At 54.4% G+C, this 26581-nt stretch overlaps 10 non-coding genes across 10 annotated transcripts; all 10 read left to right on the top strand.

Moving 5' to 3' along the window:
- Positions 1 to 1628: 1628 nt before the first annotated feature.
- LOC130847398 (small nucleolar RNA SNORD115) lies at positions 1629 to 1709 on the top strand. The gene has a single exon (XR_009052162.1). It is a non-coding gene; the product is annotated as a small nucleolar RNA SNORD115 (small nucleolar RNA).
- Positions 1710 to 4215: 2506 nt separating this feature from the next.
- LOC130847397 (small nucleolar RNA SNORD115) lies at positions 4216 to 4296 on the top strand. Its single transcript, XR_009052161.1, has one exon. It is a non-coding gene; the product is annotated as a small nucleolar RNA SNORD115 (small nucleolar RNA).
- A 2506-nt stretch (positions 4297 to 6802) lies between these two features.
- Positions 6803 to 6883, top strand: LOC130847396 (small nucleolar RNA SNORD115). The gene has a single exon (XR_009052160.1). It is a non-coding gene; the product is annotated as a small nucleolar RNA SNORD115 (small nucleolar RNA).
- A 2506-nt stretch (positions 6884 to 9389) lies between these two features.
- Positions 9390 to 9470, top strand: LOC130847395 (small nucleolar RNA SNORD115). The gene has a single exon (XR_009052159.1). It is a non-coding gene; the product is annotated as a small nucleolar RNA SNORD115 (small nucleolar RNA).
- Positions 9471 to 11976: 2506 nt separating this feature from the next.
- On the top strand, positions 11977 to 12057 carry LOC130847393 (small nucleolar RNA SNORD115). The gene has a single exon (XR_009052158.1). It is a non-coding gene; the product is annotated as a small nucleolar RNA SNORD115 (small nucleolar RNA).
- Positions 12058 to 14563: 2506 nt separating this feature from the next.
- On the top strand, positions 14564 to 14644 carry LOC130847392 (small nucleolar RNA SNORD115). Its single transcript, XR_009052157.1, has one exon. It is a non-coding gene; the product is annotated as a small nucleolar RNA SNORD115 (small nucleolar RNA).
- A 2506-nt stretch (positions 14645 to 17150) lies between these two features.
- Positions 17151 to 17231, top strand: LOC130847391 (small nucleolar RNA SNORD115). The gene has a single exon (XR_009052156.1). It is a non-coding gene; the product is annotated as a small nucleolar RNA SNORD115 (small nucleolar RNA).
- A 2506-nt stretch (positions 17232 to 19737) lies between these two features.
- LOC130847390 (small nucleolar RNA SNORD115) lies at positions 19738 to 19818 on the top strand. Its single transcript, XR_009052155.1, has one exon. It is a non-coding gene; the product is annotated as a small nucleolar RNA SNORD115 (small nucleolar RNA).
- Positions 19819 to 22324: 2506 nt separating this feature from the next.
- On the top strand, positions 22325 to 22405 carry LOC130847389 (small nucleolar RNA SNORD115). The gene has a single exon (XR_009052154.1). It is a non-coding gene; the product is annotated as a small nucleolar RNA SNORD115 (small nucleolar RNA).
- A 2506-nt stretch (positions 22406 to 24911) lies between these two features.
- LOC130846942 (small nucleolar RNA SNORD115) lies at positions 24912 to 24992 on the top strand. The gene has a single exon (XR_009051737.1). It is a non-coding gene; the product is annotated as a small nucleolar RNA SNORD115 (small nucleolar RNA).
- The last annotated feature ends 1589 nt before the right edge of the window (positions 24993 to 26581 follow it).

Raw genomic sequence — 26581 nt, 5'->3', positions numbered from 1 at the left:
GGACCATAGCTTCTCCTGGGTTGGTCGTCCTCTCCGGAAGCCACTGGTTTGTCAGAGAGCCCCCTCCAGAGGAGAAAAGGCTTCTGGGTGTCCATTCCCCCATGAAGGCTTTGCAGAGCCCTTGGGCATCCCGTTATCATGTCCATCGTGAGGCCCTGTTGACCTGAAGGGGAGGGGTGGTCCCGGGATGTGGGCTGAGGAGGGCGTAGCTGCATGGCTGTTGTTTGGTGGCCTTGCACGGGCCACAGTAGGGAATGCTGCCACAGAAGAAATTGGCCCTGTTTGGGAATCTCTGTGGTCCCCAAGGAGGAATGCTTGACATGGCTCCCCATCCACCAGATCGGAATGCAGGCCTTGAAATTCAACTCGATTGACCTGAAGTGTAGTAAGACTGACCATGGAGGCACCATTTCATGACGTGTTGCCCTGGGGAGCAACCACGCAGATCGCTGTGCATGTCGAGGCAGAGCACGAGGATGGACTGAGCTTATGGTCAGTTGTGGGGTGTGCTTGAGTGACTTCCAAGAAGTGTTGGTTGGGAGGATGTGGGGCCAGGCCTGGAGGTGGGGAGAGGCAACAAGGACCCTTGATCAGGGACTTGGCAGCTAGATGCTCTTGGCTCTTGTGAGAGCTGAAGGGCTGGTCCCTTGCTGGAATGGGGTTTCCCAGGTCTCTGTGAGGGATCATGGGCCCTCAGATAGGCCAGTTTACTCAGACAGGCCCTTTCATGGGTTCTGCATACAGATACAGGCCTGTGGCATCTCTTGGGCTGGCCTTCCTCTACGGGAGCCACTGCCTACCAAGAGAGCTCCCTCCAGCTCCTGTGAATGTCCACTGTGTGGGACATAAAGGCCTCATTGTCTGGGTGTTGTGCACATGGACAAGCCGAGTGTGACATCGGCCAGCACACGCTTGCCCACACCAGGGTCGGGCCCAGAGGAATGTCTCCATTCCCCACAGAAACACCCCCAGGGTTTTCCCCACCAAGCAGACCTGGTGCCAGGCCTTGTGCTGCCTGGAGGATCCATGAGGCTAGTCCTTCCCTGGGGAGACATATACGTACTGGTTATTTCATCTGCCCCTGACACAGTATTAAGGTACATAAGATGGCATTGATCCACCTGTCCACTCATGCCTTCATCTTTGTAAGTATGGATGGATGGAGGGAGTGAGCCAAGGACGAGGGTCAAAGGGGAGGGAGCTAGAGCATTCTGGAGGAAGGGAGGCAGGAAGGAAGCTATGTAGGGAGCTGTTTGTATGCGTTTCAGCTATGTGTTCCTGTCTCTGCGTGGAGGTACATTTGGGCCCTATGTTCCTGGATGTATTGCTGCAGGTATTTCTTGTAGCATCATTCGATGCATGAGCGTGTGGCACACACGTGCCCCAATGCATCTAGCATGGAGTTGGAGTTCTCACAGCTGTCCTTCTCACCTCTTGGCAGCCATCGTCCCCAGAGAAATGAAGATCTGTGTTTGGCCTATGTTCCCTAGGGCAATCACCATGAGCCTTGGCCCAGCACGTGGATTCGACAGAATGGCACATCCCTTCAGGCATCCTTCTTTCCAGGAAGCATCTGAGGTAAGCCTTCACATGTGGCAGGGCGCAGGTGAGTGAGGAGGGCCTCAGTTGGGTCGATGATGAGAACTCATATGGTCCTGAAGAGAGCTGATGACCAAAAAATCATGCTCAATAGGATTACGCTGAGGCCTAACAGAGGGATCCAGGGGCAGGATGGCCTGCATTTTTGGTCCATTGCAGAGCCCTGGGTGTGGGTGTGTGTGTGGGTTTGGGTGTGGGTGTTGGAGCAGCCTCTCGCTCGAGGAAATCCCTTGAGACTCCTCCCAGTGTAGATGGCTTCCACATATCCAAGATGTGTTGCCACCTTTGGTTTTCTATCCTGCTCCATAGTGCCAGGGCCCACATGTTCTGAAGCCATGGGTGGAGTCTTTCCTTAAGCCTTTCTGCTTTGAATTTTGTGTTTCAGGCCAAGCCTTGGAATGGACTCACCACAGCCAGAATGTTCCGCAGTGATTAGCTCTTTTGGTTGCTACCGATAGGCCCCAGAGAATTTTGAACTATGGGCTGGCCACCCTCACAGCAGGCAGTACAGGGTAGTCTTTTGGCAACCTCCTGCCTACCAAGGAGGAATGTCTGCTGCTGCCCCAAATTTATGGGCTCACATCTGGTGCACTCACATGCCTTCATTAGAGCTGTATTCTAGTCAGAGGGCACATCGAGGCAGTGTTTTCTTCCTTGGCCCCAGGCGGAACATCTCTAGAGACCTCTGTGCACCTAGCGCCAGAGTATGATCACCAACTGAGGGAATGGTCCCTTGTGGTGTGTGCTTTATGGCTTCCCAAAACCTGTCAGTAGGGAAGGCTCATGCCCCCTGCCTAGAGATGGTGAGAGGCAGGCAGGAGCCCATCCTCAGGTGCTTGGAGGCAGGATGCTGCTGGTTATTTCAAGGGCTGGAAGCCATGCCGTGGTCTTCAATGGGGTTGTGCCAGGACTCTGTGAGGGATCATGGTGCTTTGTTGGAGCCACTTGATCCGAATGGGGCCTCTGATGGGGTCTGCATGCATACACAGGACCATAGCTTCTCCTGGGTTGGTCGTCCTCTCCGGAAGCCACTGGTTTGTCAGAGAGCCCCCTCCAGAGGAGAAAAGGCTTCTGGGTGTCCATTCCCCCATGAAGGCTTTGCAGAGCCCTTGGGCATCCCGTTATCATGTCCATCGTGAGGCCCTGTTGACCTGAAGGGGAGGGGTGGTCCCGGGATGTGGGCTGAGGAGGGCGTAGCTGCATGGCTGTTGTTTGGTGGCCTTGCACGGGCCACAGTAGGGAATGCTGCCACAGAAGAAATTGGCCCTGTTTGGGAATCTCTGTGGTCCCCAAGGAGGAATGCTTGACATGGCTCCCCATCCACCAGATCGGAATGCAGGCCTTGAAATTCAACTCGATTGACCTGAAGTGTAGTAAGACTGACCATGGAGGCACCATTTCATGACGTGTTGCCCTGGGGAGCAACCACGCAGATCGCTGTGCATGTCGAGGCAGAGCACGAGGATGGACTGAGCTTATGGTCAGTTGTGGGGTGTGCTTGAGTGACTTCCAAGAAGTGTTGGTTGGGAGGATGTGGGGCCAGGCCTGGAGGTGGGGAGAGGCAACAAGGACCCTTGATCAGGGACTTGGCAGCTAGATGCTCTTGGCTCTTGTGAGAGCTGAAGGGCTGGTCCCTTGCTGGAATGGGGTTTCCCAGGTCTCTGTGAGGGATCATGGGCCCTCAGATAGGCCAGTTTACTCAGACAGGCCCTTTCATGGGTTCTGCATACAGATACAGGCCTGTGGCATCTCTTGGGCTGGCCTTCCTCTACGGGAGCCACTGCCTACCAAGAGAGCTCCCTCCAGCTCCTGTGAATGTCCACTGTGTGGGACATAAAGGCCTCATTGTCTGGGTGTTGTGCACATGGACAAGCCGAGTGTGACATCGGCCAGCACACGCTTGCCCACACCAGGGTGGGGCCCAGAGGAATGTCTCCATTCCCCCCAGAAACACCCCCAGGGTTTTCCCCACCAAGCAGACCTGGTGCCAGGCCTTGTGCTGCCTGGAGGATCCATGAGGCTAGTCCTTCCCTGGGGAGACATATACGTACTGGTTATTTCATCTGCCCCTGACACAGTATTAAGGTACATAAGATGGCATTGATCCACCTGTCCACTCATGCCTTCATCTTTGTAAGTATGGATGGATGGAGGGAGTGAGCCAAGGACGAGGGTCAAAGGGGAAGGAGCTAGAGCATTCTGGAGGAAGGGAGGCAGGAAGGAAGCTATGTAGGGAGCTGTTTGTATGCGTTTCAGCTATGTGTTCCTGTCTCTGCGTGGAGGTACATTTGGGCCCTATGTTCCTGGATGTATTGCTGCAGGTATTTCTTGTAGCATCATTCGATGCATGAGCGTGTGGCACACACGTGCCCCAATGCATCTAGCATGGAGTTGGAGTTCTCACAGCTGTCCTTCTCACCTCTTGGCAGCCATCGTCCCCAGAGAAATGAAGATCTGTGTTTGGCCTATGTTCCCTAGGGCAATCACCATGAGCCTTGGCCCAGCACGTGGATTCGACAGAATGGCACATCCCTTCAGGCATCCTTCTTTCCAGGAAGCATCTGAGGTAAGCCTTCACATGTGGCAGGGCGCAGGTGAGTGAGGAGGGCCTCAGTTGGGTCGATGATGAGAACTCATATGGTCCTGAAGAGAGCTGATGACCAAAAAATCATGCTCAATAGGATTACGCTGAGGCCTAACAGAGGGATCCAGGGGCAGGATGGCCTGCATTTTTGGTCCATTGCAGAGCCCTGGGTGTGGGTGTGTGTGTGGGTTTGGGTGTGGGTGTTGGAGCAGCCTCTCGCTCGAGGAAATCCCTTGAGACTCCTCCCAGTGTAGATGGCTTCCACATATCCAAGATGTGTTGCCACCTTTGGTTTTCTATCCTGCTCCATAGTGCCAGGGCCCACATGTTCTGAAGCCATGGGTGGAGTCTTTCCTTAAGCCTTTCTGCTTTGAATTTTGTGTTTCAGGCCAAGCCTTGGAATGGACTCACCACAGCCAGAATGTTCCGCAGTGAGTGGCTCTTTTGGTTGCTACTGATAGGCCCCAGAGAATTTTGAACTATGGGCTGGCCGCCCTCACAGCAGGCAGTACAGGGTAGTCTTTTGGCAACCTCCTGCCTACCAAGGAGGAATGTCTGCTGCTGCCCCAAATTTATGGGCTCACATCTGGTGCACTCACATGCCTTCATTAGAGCTGTATTCTAGTCAGAGAGCACATCGAGGCAGTGTTTTCTTCCTTGGCCCCAGGCGGAACATCTCTAGAGACCTCTGTGCACCTAGCGCCAGAGTATGATCACCAACTGAGGGAATGGTCCCTTGTGGTGTGTGCTTTATGGCTTCCCAAAACCTGTCAGTAGGGAAGGCTCATGCCCCCTGCCTAGAGATGGTGAGAGGCAGGCAGGAGCCCATCCTCAGGTGCTTGGAGGCAGGATGCTGCTGGTTATTTCAAGGGCTGGAAGCCATGCCGTGGTCTTCAATGGGGTTGTGCCAGGACTCTGTGAGGGATCATGGTGCTTTGTTGGAGCCACTTGATCCGAATGGGGCCTCTGATGGGGTCTGCATGCATACACAGGACCATAGCTTCTCCTGGGTTGGTCGTCCTCTCCGGAAGCCACTGGTTTGTCAGAGAGCCCCCTCCAGAGGAGAAAAGGCTTCTGGGTGTCCATTCCCCCATGAAGGCTTTGCAGAGCCCTTGGGCATCCCGTTATCATGTCCATCGTGAGGCCCTGTTGACCTGAAGGGGAGGGGTGGTCCCGGGATGTGGGCTGAGGAGGGCGTAGCTGCATGGCTGTTGTTTGGTGGCCTTGCACGGGCCACAGTAGGGAATGCTGCCACAGAAGAAATTGGCCCTGTTTGGGAATCTCTGTGGTCCCCAAGGAGGAATGCTTGACATGGCTCCCCATCCACCAGATCGGAATGCAGGCCTTGAAATTCAACTCGATTGACCTGAAGTGTAGTAAGACTGACCATGGAGGCACCATTTCATGACGTGTTGCCCTGGGGAGCAACCACGCAGATCTCTGTGCATGTCGAGGCAGAGCACGAGGATGGACTGAGCTTATGGTCAGTTGTGGGGTGTGCTTGAGTGACTTCCAAGAAGTGTTGGTTGGGAGGATGTGGGGCCAGGCCTGGAGGTGGTGAGAGGCAACAAGGACCCTTGATCAGGGACTTGGCAGCTAGATGCTCTTGGCTCTTGTGAGAGCTGAAGGGCTGGTCCCTTGCTGGAATGGGGTTTCCCAGGTCTCTGTGAGGGATCATGGGCCCTCAGATAGGCCAGTTTACTCAGACAGGCCCTTTCATGGGTTCTGCATACAGATACAGGCCTGTGGCATCTCTTGGGCTGGCCTTCCTCTACGGGAGCCACTGCCTACCAAGAGAGCTCCCTCCAGCTCCTGTGAATGTCCACTGTGTGGGACATAAAGGCCTCATTGTCTGGGTGTTGTGCACATGGACAAGCCGAGTGTGACATCGGCCAGCACACGCTTGCCCACACCAGGGTCGGGCCCAGAGGAATGTCTCCATTCCCCCCAGAAACACCCCCAGTGTTTTCCCCACCAAGCAGACCTGGTGCCAGGCCTTGTGCTGCCTGGAGGATCCATGAGGCTAGTCCTTCCCTGGGGAGACATATACGTACTGGTTATTTCATCTGCCCCTGACACAGTATTAAGGTACATAAGATGGCATTGATCCACCTGTCCACTCATGCCTTCATCTTTGTAAGTATGGATGGATGGAGGGAGTGAGCCAAGGACGAGGGTCAAAGGGGAGGGAGCTAGAGCATTCTGGAGGAAGGGAGGCAGGAAGGAAGCTATGTAGGGAGCTGTTTGTATGCGTTTCAGCTATGTGTTCCTGTCTCTGCGTGGAGGTACATTTGGGCCCTATGTTCCTGGATGTATTGCTGCAGGTATTTCTTGTAGCATCATTCGATGCATGAGCGTGTGGCACACACGTGCCCCAATGCATCTAGCATGGAGTTGGAGTTCTCACAGCTGTCCTTCTCACCTCTTGGCAGCCATCGTCCCCAGAGAAATGAAGATCTGTGTTTGGCCTATGTTCCCTAGGGCAATCACCATGAGCCTTGGCCCAGCACGTGGATTCGACAGAATGGCACATCCCTTCAGGCATCCTTCTTTCCAGGAAGCATCTGAGGTAAGCCTTCACATGTGGCAGGGCGCAGGTGAGTGAAGAGGGCCTCAGTTGGGTCGATGATGAGAACTCATATGGTCCTGAAGAGAGCTGATGACCAAAAAATCATGCTCAATAGGATTACGCTGAGGCCTAACAGAGGGATCCAGGGGCAGGATGGCCTGCATTTTTGGTCCATTGCAGAGCCCTGGGTGTGGGTGTGTGTGTGGGTTTGGGTGTGGGTGTTGGAGCAGCCTCTCGCTCGAGGAAATCCCTTGAGACTCCTCCCAGTGTAGATGGCTTCCACATATCCAAGATGTGTTGCCACCTTTGGTTTTCTATCCTGCTCCATAGTGCCAGGGCCCACATGTTCTGAAGCCATGGGTGGAGTCTTTCCTTAAGCCTTTCTGCTTTGAATTTTGTGTTTCAGGCCGAGCCTTGGAATGGACTCACCACAGCCAGAATGTTCCGCAGTGATTAGCTCTTTTGGTTGCTACCGATAGGCCCCAGAGAATTTTGAACTATGGGCTGGCCACCCTCACAGCAGGCAGTACAGGGTAGTCTTTTGGCAACCTCCTGCCTACCAAGGAGGAATGTCTGCTGCTGCCCCAAATTTATGGGCTCACATCTGGTGCACTCACATGCCTTCATTAGAGCTGTATTCTAGTCAGAGGGCACATCGAGGCAGTGTTTTCTTCCTTGGCCCCAGGCGGAACATCTCTAGAGACCTCTGTGCACCTAGCGCCAGAGTATGATCACCAACTGAGGGAATGGTCCCTTGTGGTGTGTGCTTTATGGCTTCCCAAAACCTGTCAGTAGGGAAGGCTCATGCCCCCTGCCTAGAGATGGTGAGAGGCAGGCAGGAGCCCATCCTCAGGTGCTTGGAGGCAGGATGCTGCTGGTTATTTCAAGGGCTGGAAGCCATGCCGTGGTCTTCAATGGGGTTGTGCCAGGACTCTGTGAGGGATCATGGTGCTTTGTTGGAGCCACTTGATCCGAATGGGGCCTCTGATGGGGTCTGCATGCATACACAGGACCATAGCTTCTCCTGGGTTGGTCGTCCTCTCCGGAAGCCACTGGTTTGTCAGAGAGCCCCCTCCAGAGGAGAAAAGGCTTCTGGGTGTCCATTCCCCCATGAAGGCTTTGCAGAGCCCTTGGGCATCCCGTTATCATGTCCATCGTGAGGCCCTGTTGACCTGAAGGGGAGGGGTGGTCCCGGGATGTGGGCTGAGGAGGGCGTAGCTGCATGGCTGTTGTTTGGTGGCCTTGCACGGGCCACAGTAGGGAATGCTGCCACAGAAGAAATTGGCCCTGTTTGGGAATCTCTGTGGTCCCCAAGGAGGAATGCTTGACATGGCTCCCCATCCACCAGATCGGAATGCAGGCCTTGAAATTCAACTCGATTGACCTGAAGTGTAGTAAGACTGACCATGGAGGCACCATTTCATGACGTGTTGCCCTGGGGAGCAACCACGCAGATCGCTGTGCATGTCGAGGCAGAGCACGAGGATGGACTGAGCTTATGGTCAGTTGTGGGGTGTGCTTGAGTGACTTCCAAGAAGTGTTGGTTGGGAGGATGTGGGGCCAGGCCTGGAGGTGGGGAGAGGCAACAAGGACCCTTGATCAGGGACTTGGCAGCTAGATGCTCTTGGCTCTTGTGAGAGCTGAAGGGCTGGTCCCTTGCTGGAATGGGGTTTCCCAGGTCTCTGTGAGGGATCATGGGCCCTCAGATAGGCCAGTTTACTCAGACAGGCCCTTTCATGGGTTCTGCATACAGATACAGGCCTGTGGCATCTCTTGGGCTGGCCTTCCTCTACGGGAGCCACTGCCTACCAAGAGAGCTCCCTCCAGCTCCTGTGAATGTCCACTGTGTGGGACATAAAGGCCTCATTGTCTGGGTGTTGTGCACATGGACAAGCCGAGTGTGACATCGGCCAGCACACGCTTGCCCACACCAGGGTGGGGCCCAGAGGAATGTCTCCATTCCCCCCAGAAACACCCCCAGGGTTTTCCCCACCAAGCAGACCTGGTGCCAGGCCTTGTGCTGCCTGGAGGATCCATGAGGCTAGTCCTTCCCTGGGGAGACATATACGTACTGGTTATTTCATCTGCCCCTGACACAGTATTAAGGTACATAAGATGGCATTGATCCACCTGTCCACTCATGCCTTCATCTTTGTAAGTATGGATGGATGGAGGGAGTGAGCCAAGGACGAGGGTCAAAGGGGAAGGAGCTAGAGCATTCTGGAGGAAGGGAGGCAGGAAGGAAGCTATGTAGGGAGCTGTTTGTATGCGTTTCAGCTATGTGTTCCTGTCTCTGCGTGGAGGTACATTTGGGCCCTATGTTCCTGGATGTATTGCTGCAGGTATTTCTTGTAGCATCATTCGATGCATGAGCGTGTGGCACACACGTGCCCCAATGCATCTAGCATGGAGTTGGAGTTCTCACAGCTGTCCTTCTCACCTCTTGGCAGCCATCGTCCCCAGAGAAATGAAGATCTGTGTTTGGCCTATGTTCCCTAGGGCAATCACCATGAGCCTTGGCCCAGCACGTGGATTCGACAGAATGGCACATCCCTTCAGGCATCCTTCTTTCCAGGAAGCATCTGAGGTAAGCCTTCACATGTGGCAGGGCGCAGGTGAGTGAGGAGGGCCTCAGTTGGGTCGATGATGAGAACTCATATGGTCCTGAAGAGAGCTGATGACCAAAAAATCATGCTCAATAGGATTACGCTGAGGCCTAACAGAGGGATCCAGGGGCAGGATGGCCTGCATTTTTGGTCCATTGCAGAGCCCTGGGTGTGGGTGTGTGTGTGGGTTTGGGTGTGGGTGTTGGAGCAGCCTCTCGCTCGAGGAAATCCCTTGAGACTCCTCCCAGTGTAGATGGCTTCCACATATCCAAGATGTGTTGCCACCTTTGGTTTTCTATCCTGCTCCATAGTGCCAGGGCCCACATGTTCTGAAGCCATGGGTGGAGTCTTTCCTTAAGCCTTTCTGCTTTGAATTTTGTGTTTCAGGCCAAGCCTTGGAATGGACTCACCACAGCCAGAATGTTCCGCAGTGAGTGGCTCTTTTGGTTGCTACTGATAGGCCCCAGAGAATTTTGAACTATGGGCTGGCCGCCCTCACAGCAGGCAGTACAGGGTAGTCTTTTGGCAACCTCCTGCCTACCAAGGAGGAATGTCTGCTGCTGCCCCAAATTTATGGGCTCACATCTGGTGCACTCACATGCCTTCATTAGAGCTGTATTCTAGTCAGAGAGCACATCGAGGCAGTGTTTTCTTCCTTGGCCCCAGGCGGAACATCTCTAGAGACCTCTGTGCACCTAGCGCCAGAGTATGATCACCCACTGAGGGAATGGTCCCTTGTGGTGTGTGCTTTATGGCTTCCCAAAACCTGTCAGTAGGGAAGGCTCATGCCCCCTGCCTAGAGATGGTGAGAGGCAGGCAGGAGCCCATCCTCAGGTGCTTGGAGGCAGGATGCTGCTGGTTATTTCAAGGGCTGGAAGCCATGCCGTGGTCTTCAATGGGGTTGTGCCAGGACTCTGTGAGGGATCATGGTGCTTTGTTGGAGCCACTTGATCCGAATGGGGCCTCTGATGGGGTCTGCATGCATACACAGGACCATAGCTTCTCCTGGGTTGGTCGTCCTCTCCGGAAGCCACTGGTTTGTCAGAGAGCCCCCTCCAGAGGAGAAAAGGCTTCTGGGTGTCCATTCCCCCATGAAGGCTTTGCAGAGCCCTTGGGCATCCCGTTATCATGTCCATCGTGAGGCCCTGTTGACCTGAAGGGGAGGGGTGGTCCCGGGATGTGGGCTGAGGAGGGCGTAGCTGCATGGCTGTTGTTTGGTGGCCTTGCACGGGCCACAGTAGGGAATGCTGCCACAGAAGAAATTGGCCCTGTTTGGGAATCTCTGTGGTCCCCAAGGAGGAATGCTTGACATGGCTCCCCATCCACCAGATCGGAATGCAGGCCTTGAAATTCAACTCGATTGACCTGAAGTGTAGTAAGACTGACCATGGAGGCACCATTTCATGACGTGTTGCCCTGGGGAGCAACCACGCAGATCTCTGTGCATGTCGAGGCAGAGCACGAGGATGGACTGAGCTTATGGTCAGTTGTGGGGTGTGCTTGAGTGACTTCCAAGAAGTGTTGGTTGGGAGGATGTGGGGCCAGGCCTGGAGGTGGTGAGAGGCAACAAGGACCCTTGATCAGGGACTTGGCAGCTAGATGCTCTTGGCTCTTGTGAGAGCTGAAGGGCTGGTCCCTTGCTGGAATGGGGTTTCCCAGGTCTCTGTGAGGGATCATGGGCCCTCAGATAGGCCAGTTTACTCAGACAGGCCCTTTCATGGGTTCTGCATACAGATACAGGCCTGTGGCATCTCTTGGGCTGGCCTTCCTCTACGGGAGCCACTGCCTACCAAGAGAGCTCCCTCCAGCTCCTGTGAATGTCCACTGTGTGGGACATAAAGGCCTCATTGTCTGGGTGTTGTGCACATGGACAAGCCGAGTGTGACATCGGCCAGCACACGCTTGCCCACACCAGGGTCGGGCCCAGAGGAATGTCTCCATTCCCCCCAGAAACACCCCCAGTGTTTTCCCCACCAAGCAGACCTGGTGCCAGGCCTTGTGCTGCCTGGAGGATCCATGAGGCTAGTCCTTCCCTGGGGAGACATATACGTACTGGTTATTTCATCTGCCCCTGACACAGTATTAAGGTACATAAGATGGCATTGATCCACCTGTCCACTCATGCCTTCATCTTTGTAAGTATGGATGGATGGAGGGAGTGAGCCAAGGACGAGGGTCAAAGGGGAGGGAGCTAGAGCATTCTGGAGGAAGGGAGGCAGGAAGGAAGCTATGTAGGGAGCTGTTTGTATGCGTTTCAGCTATGTGTTCCTGTCTCTGCGTGGAGGTACATTTGGGCCCTATGTTCCTGGATGTATTGCTGCAGGTATTTCTTGTAGCATCATTCGATGCATGAGCGTGTGGCACACACGTGCCCCAATGCATCTAGCATGGAGTTGGAGTTCTCACAGCTGTCCTTCTCACCTCTTGGCAGCCATCGTCCCCAGAGAAATGAAGATCTGTGTTTGGCCTATGTTCCCTAGGGCAATCACCATGAGCCTTGGCCCAGCACGTGGATTCGACAGAATGGCACATCCCTTCAGGCATCCTTCTTTCCAGGAAGCATCTGAGGTAAGCCTTCACATGTGGCAGGGCGCAGGTGAGTGAAGAGGGCCTCAGTTGGGTCGATGATGAGAACTCATATGGTCCTGAAGAGAGCTGATGACCAAAAAATCATGCTCAATAGGATTACGCTGAGGCCTAACAGAGGGATCCAGGGGCAGGATGGCCTGCATTTTTGGTCCATTGCAGAGCCCTGGGTGTGGGTGTGTGTGTGGGTTTGGGTGTGGGTGTTGGAGCAGCCTCTCGCTCGAGGAAATCCCTTGAGACTCCTCCCAGTGTAGATGGCTTCCACATATCCAAGATGTGTTGCCACCTTTGGTTTTCTATCCTGCTCCATAGTGCCAGGGCCCACATGTTCTGAAGCCATGGGTGGAGTCTTTCCTTAAGCCTTTCTGCTTTGAATTTTGTGTTTCAGGCCAAGCCTTGGAATGGACTCACCACAGCCAGAATGTTCCGCAGTGATTAGCTCTTTTGGTTGCTACCGATAGGCCCCAGAGAATTTTGAACTATGGGCTGGCCGCCCTCACAGCAGGCAGTACAGGGTAGTCTTTTGGCAACCTCCTGCCTACCAAGGAGGAATGTCTGCTGCTGCCCCAAATTTATGGGCTCACATCTGGTGCACTCACATGCCTTCATTAGAGCTGTATTCTAGTCAGAGGGCACATCGAGGCAGTGTTTTCTTCCTTGGCCCCAGGCGGAACATCTCTAGAGACCTCTGTGCACCTAGCGCCAGAGTATGATCACCAACTGAGGGAATGGTCCCTTGTGGTGTGTGCTTTATGGCTTCCCAAAACCTGTCAGTAGGGAAGGCTCATGCCCCCTGCCTAGAGATGGTGAGAGGCAGGCAGGAGCCCATCCTCAGGTGCTTGGAGGCAGGATGCTGCTGGTTATTTCAAGGGCTGGAAGCCATGCCGTGGTCTTCAATGGGGTTGTGCCAGGACTCTGTGAGGGATCATGGTGCTTTGTTGGAGCCACTTGATCCGAATGGGGCCTCTGATGGGGTCTGCATGCATACACAGGACCATAGCTTCTCCTGGGTTGGTCGTCCTCTCCGGAAGCCACTGGTTTGTCAGAGAGCCCCCTCCAGAGGAGAAAAGGCTTCTGGGTGTCCATTCCCCCATGAAGGCTTTGCAGAGCCCTTGGGCATCCCGTTATCATGTCCATCGTGAGGCCCTGTTGACCTGAAGGGGAGGGGTGGTCCCGGGATGTGGGCTGAGGAGGGCGTAGCTGCATGGCTGTTGTTTGGTGGCCTTGCACGGGCCACAGTAGGGAATGCTGCCACAGAAGAAATTGGCCCTGTTTGGGAATCTCTGTGGTCCCCAAGGAGGAATGCTTGACATGGCTCCCCATCCACCAGATCGGAATGCAGGCCTTGAAATTCAACTCGATTGACCTGAAGTGTAGTAAGACTGACCATGGAGGCACCATTTCATGACGTGTTGCCCTGGGGAGCAACCACGCAGATCGCTGTGCATGTCGAGGCAGAGCACGAGGATGGACTGAGCTTATGGTCAGTTGTGGGGTGTGCTTGAGTGACTTCCAAGAAGTGTTGGTTGGGAGGATGTGGGGCCAGGCCTGGAGGTGGGGAGAGGCAACAAGGACCCTTGATCAGGGACTTGGCAGCTAGATGCTCTTGGCTCTTGTGAGAGCTGAAGGGCTGGTCCCTTGCTGGAATGGGGTTTCCCAGGTCTCTGTGAGGGATCATGGGCCCTCAGATAGGCCAGTTTACTCAGACAGGCCCTTTCATGGGTTCTGCATACAGATACAGGCCTGTGGCATCTCTTGGGCTGGCCTTCCTCTACGGGAGCCACTGCCTACCAAGAGAGCTCCCTCCAGCTCCTGTGAATGTCCACTGTGTGGGACATAAAGGCCTCATTGTCTGGGTGTTGTGCACATGGACAAGCCGAGTGTGACATCGGCCAGCACACGCTTGCCCACACCAGGGTCGGGCCCAGAGGAATGTCTCCATTCCCCCCAGAAACACCCCCAGGGTTTTCCCCACCAAGCAGACCTGGTGCCAGGCCTTGTGCTGCCTGGAGGATCCATGAGGCTAGTCCTTCCCTGGGGAGACATATACGTACTGGTTATTTCATCTGCCCCTGACACAGTATTAAGGTACATAAGATGGCATTGATCCACCTGTCCACTCATGCCTTCATCTTTGTAAGTATGGATGGATGGAGGGAGTGAGCCAAGGACGAGGGTCAAAGGGGAGGGAGCTAGAGCATTCTGGAGGAAGGGAGGCAGGAAGGAAGCTATGTAGGGAGCTGTTTGTATGCGTTTCAGCTATGTGTTCCTGTCTCTGCGTGGAGGTACATTTGGGCCCTATGTTCCTGGATGTATTGCTGCAGGTATTTCTTGTAGCATCATTCGATGCATGAGCGTGTGGCACACACGTGCCCCAATGCATCTAGCATGGAGTTGGAGTTCTCACAGCTGTCCTTCTCACCTCTTGGCAGCCATCGTCCCCAGAGAAATGAAGATCTGTGTTTGGCCTATGTTCCCTAGGGCAATCACCATGAGCCTTGGCCCAGCACGTGGATTCGACAGAATGGCACATCCCTTCAGGCATCCTTCTTTCCAGGAAGCATCTGAGGTAAGCCTTCACATGTGGCAGGGCGCAGGTGAGTGAGGAGGGCCTCAGTTGGGTCGATGATGAGAACTCATATGGTCCTGAAGAGAGCTGATGACCAAAAAATCATGCTCAATAGGATTACGCTGAGGCCTAACAGAGGGATCCAGGGGCAGGATGGCCTGCATTTTTGGTCCATTGCAGAGCCCTGGGTGTGGGTGTGTGTGTGGGTTTGGGTGTGGGTGTTGGAGCAGCCTCTCGCTCGAGGAAATCCCTTGAGACTCCTCCCAGTGTAGATGGCTTCCACATATCCAAGATGTGTTGCCACCTTTGGTTTTCTATCCTGCTCCATAGTGCCAGGGCCCACATGTTCTGAAGCCATGGGTGGAGTCTTTCCTTAAGCCTTTCTGCTTTGAATTTTGTGTTTCAGGCCAAGCCTTGGAATGGACTCACCACAGCCAGAATGTTCCGCAGTGAGTGGCTCTTTTGGTTGCTACTGATAGGCCCCAGAGAATTTTGAACTATGGGCTGGCCGCCCTCACAGCAGCCAGTACAGGGTAGTCTTTTGGCAACCTCCTGCCTACCAAGGAGGAATGTCTGCTGCTGCCCCAAATTTATGGGCTCACATCTGGTGCACTCACATGCCTTCATTAGAGCTGTATTCTAGTCAGAGAGCACATCGAGGCAGTGTTTTCTTCCTTGGCCCCAGGCGGAACATCTCTAGAGACCTCTGTGCACCTAGCGCCAGAGTATGATCACCAACTGAGGGAATGGTCCCTTGTGGTGTGTGCTTTATGGCTTCCCAAAACCTGTCAGTAGGGAAGGCTCATGCCCCCTGCCTAGAGATGGTGAGAGGCAGGCAGGAGCCCATCCTCAGGTGCTTGGAGGCAGGATGCTGCTGGTTATTTCAAGGGCTGGAAGCCATGCCGTGGTCTTCAATGGGGTTGTGCCAGGACTCTGTGAGGGATCATGGTGCTTTGTTGGAGCCACTTGATCCGAATGGGGCCTCTGATGGGGTCTGCATGCATACACAGGACCATAGCTTCTCCTGGGTTGGTCGTCCTCTCCGGAAGCCACTGGTTTGTCAGAGAGCCCCCTCCAGAGGAGAAAAGGCTTCTGGGTGTCCATTCCCCCATGAAGGCTTTGCAGAGCCCTTGGGCATCCCGTTATCATGTCCATCGTGAGGCCCTGTTGACCTGAAGGGGAGGGGTGGTCCCGGGATGTGGGCTGAGGAGGGCGTAGCTGCATGGCTGCTGTTTGGTGGCCTTGCACGGGCCACAGTAGGGAATGCTGCCACAGAAGAAATTGGCCCTGTTTGGGAATCTCTGTGGTCCCCAAGGAGGAATGCTTGACATGGCTCCCCATCCACCAGATCGGAATGCAGGCCTTGAAATTCAACTCGATTGACCTGAAGTGTAGTAAGACTGACCATGGAGGCACCATTTCATGACGTGTTGCCCTGGGGAGCAACCACGCAGATCTCTGTGCATGTCGAGGCAGAGCACGAGGATGGACTGAGCTTATGGTCAGTTGTGGGGTGTGCTTGAGTGACTTCCAAGAAGTGTTGGTTGGGAGGATGTGGGGCCAGGCCTGGAGGTGGTGAGAGGCAACAAGGACCCTTGATCAGGGACTTGGCAGCTAGATGCTCTTGGCTCTTGTGAGAGCTGAAGGGCTGGTCCCTTGCTGGAATGGGGTTTCCCAGGTCTCTGTGAGGGATCATGGGCCCTCGGATAGGCCAGTTTACTCAGACAGGCCCTTTCATGGGTTCTGCATACAGATACAGGCCTGTGGCATCTCTTGGGCTGGCCTTCCTCTACGGGAGCCACTGCCTACCAAGAGAGCTCCCTCCAGCTCCTGTGAATGTCCACTGTGTGGGACATAAAGGCCTCATTGTCTGGGTGTTGTGCACATGGACAAGCCGAGTGTGACATCGGCCAGCACACGCTTGCCCACACCAGGGTCGGGCCCAGAGGAATGTCTCCATTCCCCCCAGAAACACCCCCAGGGTTTTCCCCACCAAGCAGACCTGGTGCCAGGCCTTGTGCTGCCTGGAGGATCCATGAGGCTAGTCCTTCCCTGGGGAGACATATACGTACTGGTTATTTCATCTGCCCCTGACACAGTATTAAGGTACATAAGATGGCATTGATCCACCTGTCCACTCATGCCTTCATCTTTGTAAGTATGGATGGATGGAGGGAGTGAGCCAAGGACGAGGGTCAAAGGGGAGGGAGCTAGAGCATTCTGGAGGAAGGGAGGCAGGAAGGAAGCTATGTAGGGAGCTGTTTGTATGCGTTTCAGCTATGTGTTCCTGTCTCTGCGTGGAGGTACATTTAGGCCCTATGTTCCTGGATGTATTGCTGCAGGTATTTCTTGTAGCATCATTCGATGCATGAGCGTGTGGCACACACGTGCCCCAATGCATCTAGCATGGAGTTGGAGTTCTCACAGCTGTCCTTCTCACCTCTTGGCAGCCATCGTCCCCAGAGAAATGAAGATCTGTGTTTGGCCTATGTTCCCTAGGGCAATCACCATGAGCCTTGGCCCAGCACGTGGATTCGACAGAATGGCACATCCCTTCAGGCATCCTTCTTTCCAGGAAGCATCTGAGGTAAGCCTTCACATGTGGCAGGGCGCAGGTGAGTGAAGAGGGCCTCAGTTGGGTCGATGATGAGAACTCATATGGTCCTGAAGAGAGCTGATGACCAAAAAATCATGCTCAATAGGATTACGCTGAGGCCTAACAGAGGGATCCAGGGGCAGGATGGCCTGCATTTTTGGTCCATTGCAGAGCCCTGGGTGTGGGTGTGTGTGTGGGTTTGGGTGTGGGTGTTGGAGCAGCCTCTCGCTCGAGGAAATCCCTTGAGACTCCTCCCAGTGTAGATGGCTTCCACATATCCAAGATGTGTTGCCACCTTTGGTTTTCTATCCTGCTCCATAGTGCCAGGGCCCACATGTTCTGAAGCCATGGGTGGAGTCTTTCCTTAAGCCTTTCTGCTTTGAATTTTGTGTTTCAGGCCAAGCCTTGGAATGGACTCACCACAGCCAGAATGTTCCGCAGTGATTAGCTCTTTTGGTTGCTACCGATAGGCCCCAGAGAATTTTGAACTATGGGCTGGCCGCCCTCACAGCAGGCAGTACAGGGTAGTCTTTTGGCAACCTCCTGCCTACCAAGGAGGAATGTCTGCTGCTGCCCCAAATTTATGGGCTCACATCTGGTGCACTCACATGCCTTCATTAGAGCTGTATTCTAGTCAGAGGGCACATCGAGGCAGTGTTTTCTTCCTTGGCCCCAGGCGGAACATCTCTAGAGACCTCTGTGCACCTAGCGCCAGAGTATGATCACCAACTGAGGGAATGGTCCCTTGTGGTGTGTGCTTTATGGCTTCCCAAAACCTGTCAGTAGGGAAGGCTCATGCCCCCTGCCTAGAGATGGTGAGAGGCAGGCAGGAGCCCATCCTCAGGTGCTTGGAGGCAGGATGCTGCTGGTTATTTCAAGGGCTGGAAGCCATGCCGTGGTCTTCAATGGGGTTGTGCCAGGACTCTGTGAGGGATCATGGTGCTTTGTTGGAGCCACTTGATCCGAATGGGGCCTCTGATGGGGTCTGCATGCATACACAGGACCATAGCTTCTCCTGGGTTGGTCGTCCTCTCCGGAAGCCACTGGTTTGTCAGAGAGCCCCCTCCAGAGGAGAAAAGGCTTCTGGGTGTCCATTCCCCCATGAAGGCTTTGCAGAGCCCTTGGGCATCCCGTTATCATGTCCATCGTGAGGCCCTGTTGACCTGAAGGGGAGGGGTGGTCCCGGGATGTGGGCTGAGGAGGGCGTAGCTGCATGGCTGCTGTTTGGTGGCCTTGCACGGGCCACAGTAGGGAATGCTGCCACAGAAGAAATTGGCCCTGTTTGGGAATCTCTGTGGTCCCCAAGGAGGAATGCTTGACATGGCTCCCCATCCACCAGATCGGAATGCAGGCCTTGAAATTCAACTCGATTGACCTGAAGTGTAGTAAGACTGACCATGGAGGCACCATTTCATGACGTGTTGCCCTGGGGAGCAACCACGCAGATCTCTGTGCATGTCGAGGCAGAGCACGAGGATGGACTGAGCTTATGGTCAGTTGTGGGGTGTGCTTGAGTGACTTCCAAGAAGTGTTGGTTGGGAGGATGTGGGGCCAGGCCTGGAGGTGGTGAGTGGCAACAAGGACCCTTGATCAGGGACTTGGCAGCTAGATGCTCTTGGCTCTTGTGAGAGCTGAAGGGCTGGTCCCTTGCTGGAATGGGGTTTCCCAGGTCTCTGTGAGGGATCATGGGCCCTCAGATAGGCCAGTTTACTCAGACAGGCCCTTTCATGGGTTCTGCATACAGATACAGGCCTGTGGCATCTCTTGGGCTGGCCTTCCTCTACGGGAGCCACTGCCTACCAAGAGAGCTCCCTCCAGCTCCTGTGAATGTCCACTGTGTGGGACATAAAGGCCTCATTGTCTGGGTGTTGTGCACATGGACAAGCCGAGTGTGACATCGGCCAGCACACGCTTGCCCACACCAGGGTCGGGCCCAGAGGAATGTCTCCATTCCCCACAGAAACACCCCCAGGGTTTTCCCCACCAAGCAGACCTGGTGCCAGGCCTTGTGCTGCCTGGAGGATCCATGAGGCTAGTCCTTCCCTGGGGAGACATATACGTACTGGTTATTTCATCTGCCCCTGACACAGTATTAAGGTACATAAGATGGCATTGATCCACCTGTCCACTCATGCCTTCATCTTTGTAAGTATGGATGGATGGAGGGAGTGAGCCAAGGACGAGGGTCAAAGGGGAGGGAGCTAGAGCATTCTGGAGGAAGGGAGGCAGGAAGGAAGCTATGTAGGGAGCTGTTTGTATGCGTTTCAGCTATGTGTTCCTGTCTCTGCGTGGAGGTACATTTGGGCCCTATGTTCCTGGATGTATTGCTGCAGGTATTTCTTGTAGCATCATTCGATGCATGAGCGTGTGGCACACACGTGCCCCAATGCATCTAGCATGGAGTTGGAGTTCTCACAGCTGTCCTTCTCACCTCTTGGCAGCCATCGTCCCCAGAGAAATGAAGATCTGTGTTTGGCCTATGTTCCCTAGGGCAATCACCATGAGCCTTGGCCCAGCACGTGGATTTGACAGAATGTCACATCCCTTCAGGCATCCTTCTTTCCAGGAAGCATCTGAGGTAAGCCTTCACATGTGGCAGGGCGCAGGTGAGTGAAGAGGGCCTCAGTTGGGTCGATGATGAGAACTCATATGGTCCTGAAGAGAGCTGATGACCAAAAAATCATGCTCAATAGGATTACGCTGAGGCCTAACAGAGGGATCCAGGGGCAGGATGGCCTGCATTTTTGGTCCATTGCAGAGCCCTGGGTGTGGGTGTGTGTGTGGGTTTGGGTGTGGGTGTTGGAGCAGCCTCTCGCTCGAGGAAATCCCTTGAGACTCCTCCCAGTGTAGATGGCTTCCACATATCCAAGATGTGTTGCCACCTTTGGTTTTCTATCCTGCTCCATAGTGCCAGGGCCCACATGTTCTGAAGCCATGGGTGGAGTCTTTCCTTAAGCCTTTCTGCTTTGAATTTTGTGTTTCAGGCCAAGCCTTGGAATGGACTCACCACAGCCAGAATGTTCCGCAGTGATTAGCTCTTTTGGTTGCTACCGATAGGCCCCAGAGAATTTTGAACTATGGGCTGGCCGCCCTCACAGCAGGCAGTACAGGGTAGTCTTTTGGCAACCTCCTGCCTACCAAGGAGGAATGTCTGCTGCTGCCCCAAATTTATGGGCTCACATCTGGTGCACTCACATGCCTTCATTAGAGCTGTATTCTAGTCAGAGGGCACATCGAGGCAGTGTTTTCTTCCTTGGCCCCAGGCGGAACATCTCTAGAGACCTCTGTGCACCTAGCGCCAGAGTATGATCACCAACTGAGGGAATGGTCCCTTGTGGTGTGTGCTTTATGGCTTCCCAAAACCTGTCAGTAGGGAAGGCTCATGCCCCCTGCCTAGAGATGGTGAGAGGCAGGCAGGAGCCCATCCTCAGGTGCTTGGAGGCAGGATGCTGCTGGTTATTTCAAGGGCTGGAAGCCATGCCGTGGTCTTCAATGGGGTTGTGCCAGGACTCTGTGAGGGATCATGGTGCTTTGTTGGAGCCACTTGATCCGAATGGGGCCTCTGATGGGGTCTGCATGCATACACAGGACCATAGCTTCTCCTGGGTTGGTCGTCCTCTCCGGAAGCCACTGGTTTGTCAGAGAGCCCCCTCCAGAGGAGAAAAGGCTTCTGGGTGTCCATTCCCCCATGAAGGCTTTGCAGAGCCCTTGGGCATCCCGTTATCATGTCCATCGTGAGGCCCTGTTGACCTGAAGGGGAGGGGTGGTCCCGGGATGTGGGCTGAGGAGGGCGTAGCTGCATGGCTGTTGTTTGGTGGCCTTGCACGGGCCACAGTAGGGAATGCTGCCACAGAAGAAATTGGCCCTGTTTGGGAATCTCTGTGGTCCCCAAGGAGGAATGCTTGACATGGCTCCCCATCCACCAGATCGGAATGCAGGCCTTGAAATTCAACTCGATTGACCTGAAGTGTAGTAAGACTGACCATGGAGGCACCATTTCATGACGTGTTGCCCTGGGGAGCAACCACGCAGATCTCTGTGCATGTCGAGGCAGAGCACGAGGATGGACTGAGCTTATGGTCAGTTGTGGGGTGTGCTTGAGTGACTTCCAAGAAGTGTTGGTTGGGAGGATGTGGGGCCAGGCCTGGAGGTGGTGAGAGGCAACAAGGACCCTTGATCAGGGACTTGGCAGCTAGATGCTCTTGGCTCTTGTGAGAGCTGAAGGGCTGGTCCCTTGCTGGAATGGGGTTTCCCAGGTCTCTGTGAGGGATCATGGGCCCTCAGATAGGCCAGTTTACTCAGACAGGCCCTTTCATGGGTTCTGCATACAGATACAGGCCTGTGGCATCTCTTGGGCTGGCCTTCCTCTACGGGAGCCACTGCCTACCAAGAGAGCTCCCTCCAGCTCCTGTGAATGTCCACTGTGTGGGACATAAAGGCCTCATTGTCTGGGTGTTGTGCACATGGACAAGCCGAGTGTGACATCGGCCAGCACACGCTTGCCCACACCAGGGTCGGGCCCAGAGGAATGTCTCCATTCCCCCCAGAAACACCCCCAGTGTTTTCCCCACCAAGCAGACCTGGTGCCAGGCCTTGTGCTGCCTGGAGGATCCATGAGGCTAGTCCTTCCCTGGGGAGACATATACGTACTGGTTATTTCATCTGCCCCTGACACAGTATTAAGGTACATAAGATGGCATTGATCCACCTGTCCACTCATGCCTTCATCTTTGTAAGTATGGATGGATGGAGGGAGTGAGCCAAGGACGAGGGTCAAAGGGGAGGGAGCTAGAGCATTCTGGAGGAAGGGAGGCAGGAAGGAAGCTATGTAGGGAGCTGTTTGTATGCGTTTCAGCTATGTGTTCCTGTCTCTGCGTGGAGGTACATTTGGGCCCTATGTTCCTGGATGTATTGCTGCAGGTATTTCTTGTAGCATCATTCGATGCATGAGCGTGTGGCACACACGTGCCCCAATGCATCTAGCATGGAGTTGGAGTTCTCACAGCTGTCCTTCTCACCTCTTGGCAGCCATCGTCCCCAGAGAAATGAAGATCTGTGTTTGGCCTATGTTCCCTAGGGCAATCACCATGAGCCTTGGCCCAGCACGTGGATTCGACAGAATGGCACATCCCTTCAGGCATCCTTCTTTCCAGGAAGCATCTGAGGTAAGCCTTCACATGTGGCAGGGCGCAGGTGAGTGAAGAGGGCCTCAGTTGGGTCGATGATGAGAACTCATATGGTCCTGAAGAGAGCTGATGACCAAAAAATCATGCTCAATAGGATTACGCTGAGGCCTAACAGAGGGATCCAGGGGCAGGATGGCCTGCATTTTTGGTCCATTGCAGAGCCCTGGGTGTGGGTGTGTGTGTGGGTTTGGGTGTGGGTGTTGGAGCAGCCTCTCGCTCGAGGAAATCCCTTGAGACTCCTCCCAGTGTAGATGGCTTCCACATATCCAAGATGTGTTGCCACCTCTGGTTTTCTATCCTGCTCCATAGTGCCAGGGCCCACATGTTCTGAAGCCATGGGTGGAGTCTTTCCTTAAGCCTTTCTGCTTTGAATTTTGTGTTTCAGGCCAAGCCTTGGAATGGACTCACCACAGCCAGAATGTTCCGCAGTGATTAGCTCTTTTGGTTGCTACCGATAGGCCCCAGAGAATTTTGAACTATGGGCTGGCCGCCCTCACAGCAGGCAGTACAGGGTAGTCTTTTGGCAACCTCCTGCCTACCAAGGAGGAATGTCTGCTGCTGCCCCAAATTTATGGGCTCACATCTGGTGCACTCACATGCCTTCATTAGAGCTGTATTCTAGTCAGAGGGCACATCGAGGCAGTGTTTTCTTCCTTGGCCCCAGGCGGAACATCTCTAGAGACCTCTGTGCACCTAGCGCCAGAGTATGATCACCAACTGAGGGAATGGTCCCTTGTGGTGTGTGCTTTATGGCTTCCCAAAACCTGTCAGTAGGGAAGGCTCATGCCCCCTGCCTAGAGATGGTGAGAGGCAGGCAGGAGCCCATCCTCAGGTGCTTGGAGGCAGGATGCTGCTGGTTATTTCAAGGGCTGGAAGCCATGCCGTGGTCTTCAATGGGGTTGTGCCAGGACTCTGTGAGGGATCATGGTGCTTTGTTGGAGCCACTTGATCCGAATGGGGCCTCTGATGGGGTCTGCATGAATACACAGGACCATAGCTTCTCCTGGGTTGGTCGTCCTCTCCGGAAGCCACTGGTTTGTCAGAGAGCCCCCTCCAGAGGAGAAAAGGCTTCTGGGTGTCCATTCCCCCATGAAGGCTTTGCAGAGCCCTTGGGCATCCCGTTATCATGTCCATCGTGAGGCCCTGTTGACCTGAAGGGGAGGGGTGGTCCCGGGATGTGGGCTGAGGAGGGCGTAGCTGCATGGCTGTTGTTTGGTGGCCTTGCACGGGCCACAGTAGGGAATGCTGCCACAGAAGAAATTGGCCCTGTTTGGGAATCTCTGTGGTCCCCAAGGAGGAATGCTTGACATGGCTCCCCATCCACCAGATCGGAATGCGGGCCTTGAAATTCAACTCGATTGACCTGAAGTGTAGTAAGACTGACCATGGAGGCACCATTTCATGACGTGTTGCCCTGGGGAGCAACCACGCAGATCTCTGTGCATGTCGAGGCAGAGCACGAGGATGGACTGAGCTTATGGTCCGTTGTGGGGTGTGCTTGAGTGACTTCCAAGAAGTGTTGGTTGGGAGGATGTGGGGCCAGGCCTGGAGGTGGTGAGAGGCAACAAGGACCCTTGATCAGGGACTTGGCAGCTAGATGCTCTTGGCTCTTGTGAGAGCTGAAGGGCTGGTCCCTTGCTGGAATGGGGTTTCCCAGGTCTCTGTGAGGGATCATGGGCCCTCAGATAGGCCAGTTTTCTCAGACAGGCCCTTTCATGGGTTCTGCATACAGATACAGGCCTGTGGCATCTCTTGGGCTGGCCTTCCTCTACGGGAGTCACTGCCTACCAAGAGAGCTCCCTCCAGCTCCTGTGAATGTCCACTGTGTGGGACATAAAGGCCTCATTGTCTGGGTGTTGTGCACATGGACAAGCCGAGTGTGAGATCGGCCATCACACGCTTGCCCACACCAGGGTCAGGCCCAGAGGAATGTCTCCATTCCCCCCAGAAACACCCCCAGTGTTTTCCTCGCCAAGCAGACCTGGTGCCAGGCCTTGTGCTGCCTGGAGGATCCATGAGGCTAGTCCTTCCCTGGGGAGACATATACGTACTGGTTATTTCATCTGCCCCTGACACAGTATTAAGGTACATAAGATGGCATTGATCCACCTGTCCACTCATGCCTTCATCTTTGTAAGTATGGATGGATGGAGGGAGTGAGCCAAGGACGAGGGTCAAAGGGGAGGGAGCTAGAGCATTCTGGAGGAAGGGAGGCAGGAAGGAAGCTATGTAGGGAGCTGTTTGTATGCGTTTCAGCTATGTGTTCCTGTCTCTGCGTGGAGGTACATTTGGGCCCTATGTTCCTGGATGTATTGCTGCAGGTATTTCTTGTAGCATCATTCGATGCATGAGCGTGTGGCACACACGTGCCCCAATGCATCTAGCATGGAGTTGGAGTTCTCACAGCTGTCCTTCTCACCTCTTGGCAGCCATCGTCCCCAGAGAAATGAAGATCTGTGTTTGGCCTATGTTCCCTAGGGCAATCACCATGAGCCTTGGCCCAGCACGTGGATTCGACAGAATGGCACATCCCTTCAGGCATCCTTCTTTCCAGGAAGCATCTGAGGTAAGCCTTCACATGTGGCAGGGCGCAGGTGAGTGAGGAGGGCCTCAGTTGGGTCGATGATGAGAACTCATATGGTCCTGAAGAGAGCTGATGACCAAAAAATCATGCTCAATATGATTATGCTGAGGCCTAACAGAGGGATCCAGGGGCAGGATGGCCTGCATTTTTGGTCCATTGCAGAGCCCTGGGTGTGGGTGTGTGTGTGGGTTTGGGTGTGGGTGTTGGAGCAGCCTCTCGCTCGAGGAAATCCCTTGAGACTCCTCCCAGTGTAGATGGCTTCCACATATCCAAGATGTGTTGCCACCTTTGGTTTTCTATCCTGCTCCATAGTGCCAGGGCCCACATGTTCTGAAGCCATGGGTGGAGTCTTTCCTTAAGCCTTTCTGCTTTGAATTTTGTGTTTCAGGCCAAGCCTTGGAATGGACTCACCACAGCCAGAATGTTCCGCAGTGAGTGGCTCTTTTGGTTGCTACTGATAGGCCCCAGAGAATTTTGAACTATGGGCTGGCCGCCCTCACAGCAGGCAGTACAGGGTAGTCTTTTGGCAACCTCCTGCCTACCAAGGAGGAATGTCTGCTGCTGCCCCAAATTTATGGGCTCACATCTGGTGCACTCACATGCCTTCATTAGAGCTGTATTCTAGTCAGAGAGCACATCGAGGCAGTGTTTTCTTCCTTGGCCCCAGGCGGAACATCTCTAGAGCCCTCTGTGCACCTAGCGCCAGAGTATGATCACCAACTGAGGGAATGGTCCCTTGTGGTGTGTGCTTTATGGCTTCCCAAAACCTGTCAGTAGGGAAGGCTCATGCCCCCTGCCTAGAGATGGTGAGAGGCAGGCAGGAGCCCATCCTCAGGTGCTTGGAGGCAGGATGCTGCTGGTTATTTCAAGGGCTGGAAGCCATGCCGTGGTCTTCAATGGGGTTGTGCCAGGACTCTGTGAGGGATCATGGTGCTTTGTTGGAGCCACTTGATCCGAATGGGGCCTCTGATGGGGTCTGCATGCATACACAGGACCATAGCTTCTCCTGGGTTGGTCGTCCTCTCCGGAAGCCACTGGTTTGTCAGAGAGCCCCCTCCAGAGGAGAAAAGGCTTCTGGGTGTCCATTCCCCCATGAAGGCTTTGCAGAGCCCTTGGGCATCCCGTTATCATGTCCATCGTGAGGCCCTGTTGACCTGAAGGGGAGGGGTGGTCCCGGGATGTGGGCTGAGGAGGGCGTAGCTGCATGGCTGTTGTTTGGTGGCCTTGCACGGGCCACAGTAGGGAATGCTGCCACAGAAGAAATTGGCCCTGTTTGGGAATCTCTGTGGTCCCCAAGGAGGAATGCTTGACATGGCTCCCCATCCACCAGATCGGAATGCAGGCCTTGAAATTCAACTCGATTGACCTGAAGTGTAGTAAGACTGACCATGGAGGCACCATTTCATGACGTGTTGCCCTGGGGAGCAACCACGCAGATCTCTGTGCATGTCGAGGCAGAGCACGAGGATGGACTGAGCTTATGGTCAGTTGTGGGGTGTGCTTGAGTGACTTCCAAGAAGTGTTGGTTGGGAGGATGTGGGGCCAGGCCTGGAGGTGGTGAGAGGCAACAAGGACCCTTGATCAGGGACTTGGCAGCTAGATGCTCTTGGCTCTTGTGAGAGCTGAAGGGCTGGTCCCTTGCTGGAATGGGGTTTCCCAGGTCTCTGTGAGGGATCATGGGCCCTCAGATAGGCCAGTTTTC

This window comes from Hippopotamus amphibius, chromosome 2 (genome assembly GCF_030028045.1).
Source record: "Hippopotamus amphibius kiboko isolate mHipAmp2 chromosome 2, mHipAmp2.hap2, whole genome shotgun sequence".
In the NCBI taxonomy this organism is placed as follows: domain Eukaryota; kingdom Metazoa; phylum Chordata; class Mammalia; order Artiodactyla; family Hippopotamidae; genus Hippopotamus; species Hippopotamus amphibius.
This window is presented reverse-complemented; position numbering and strand designations above follow the sequence as displayed.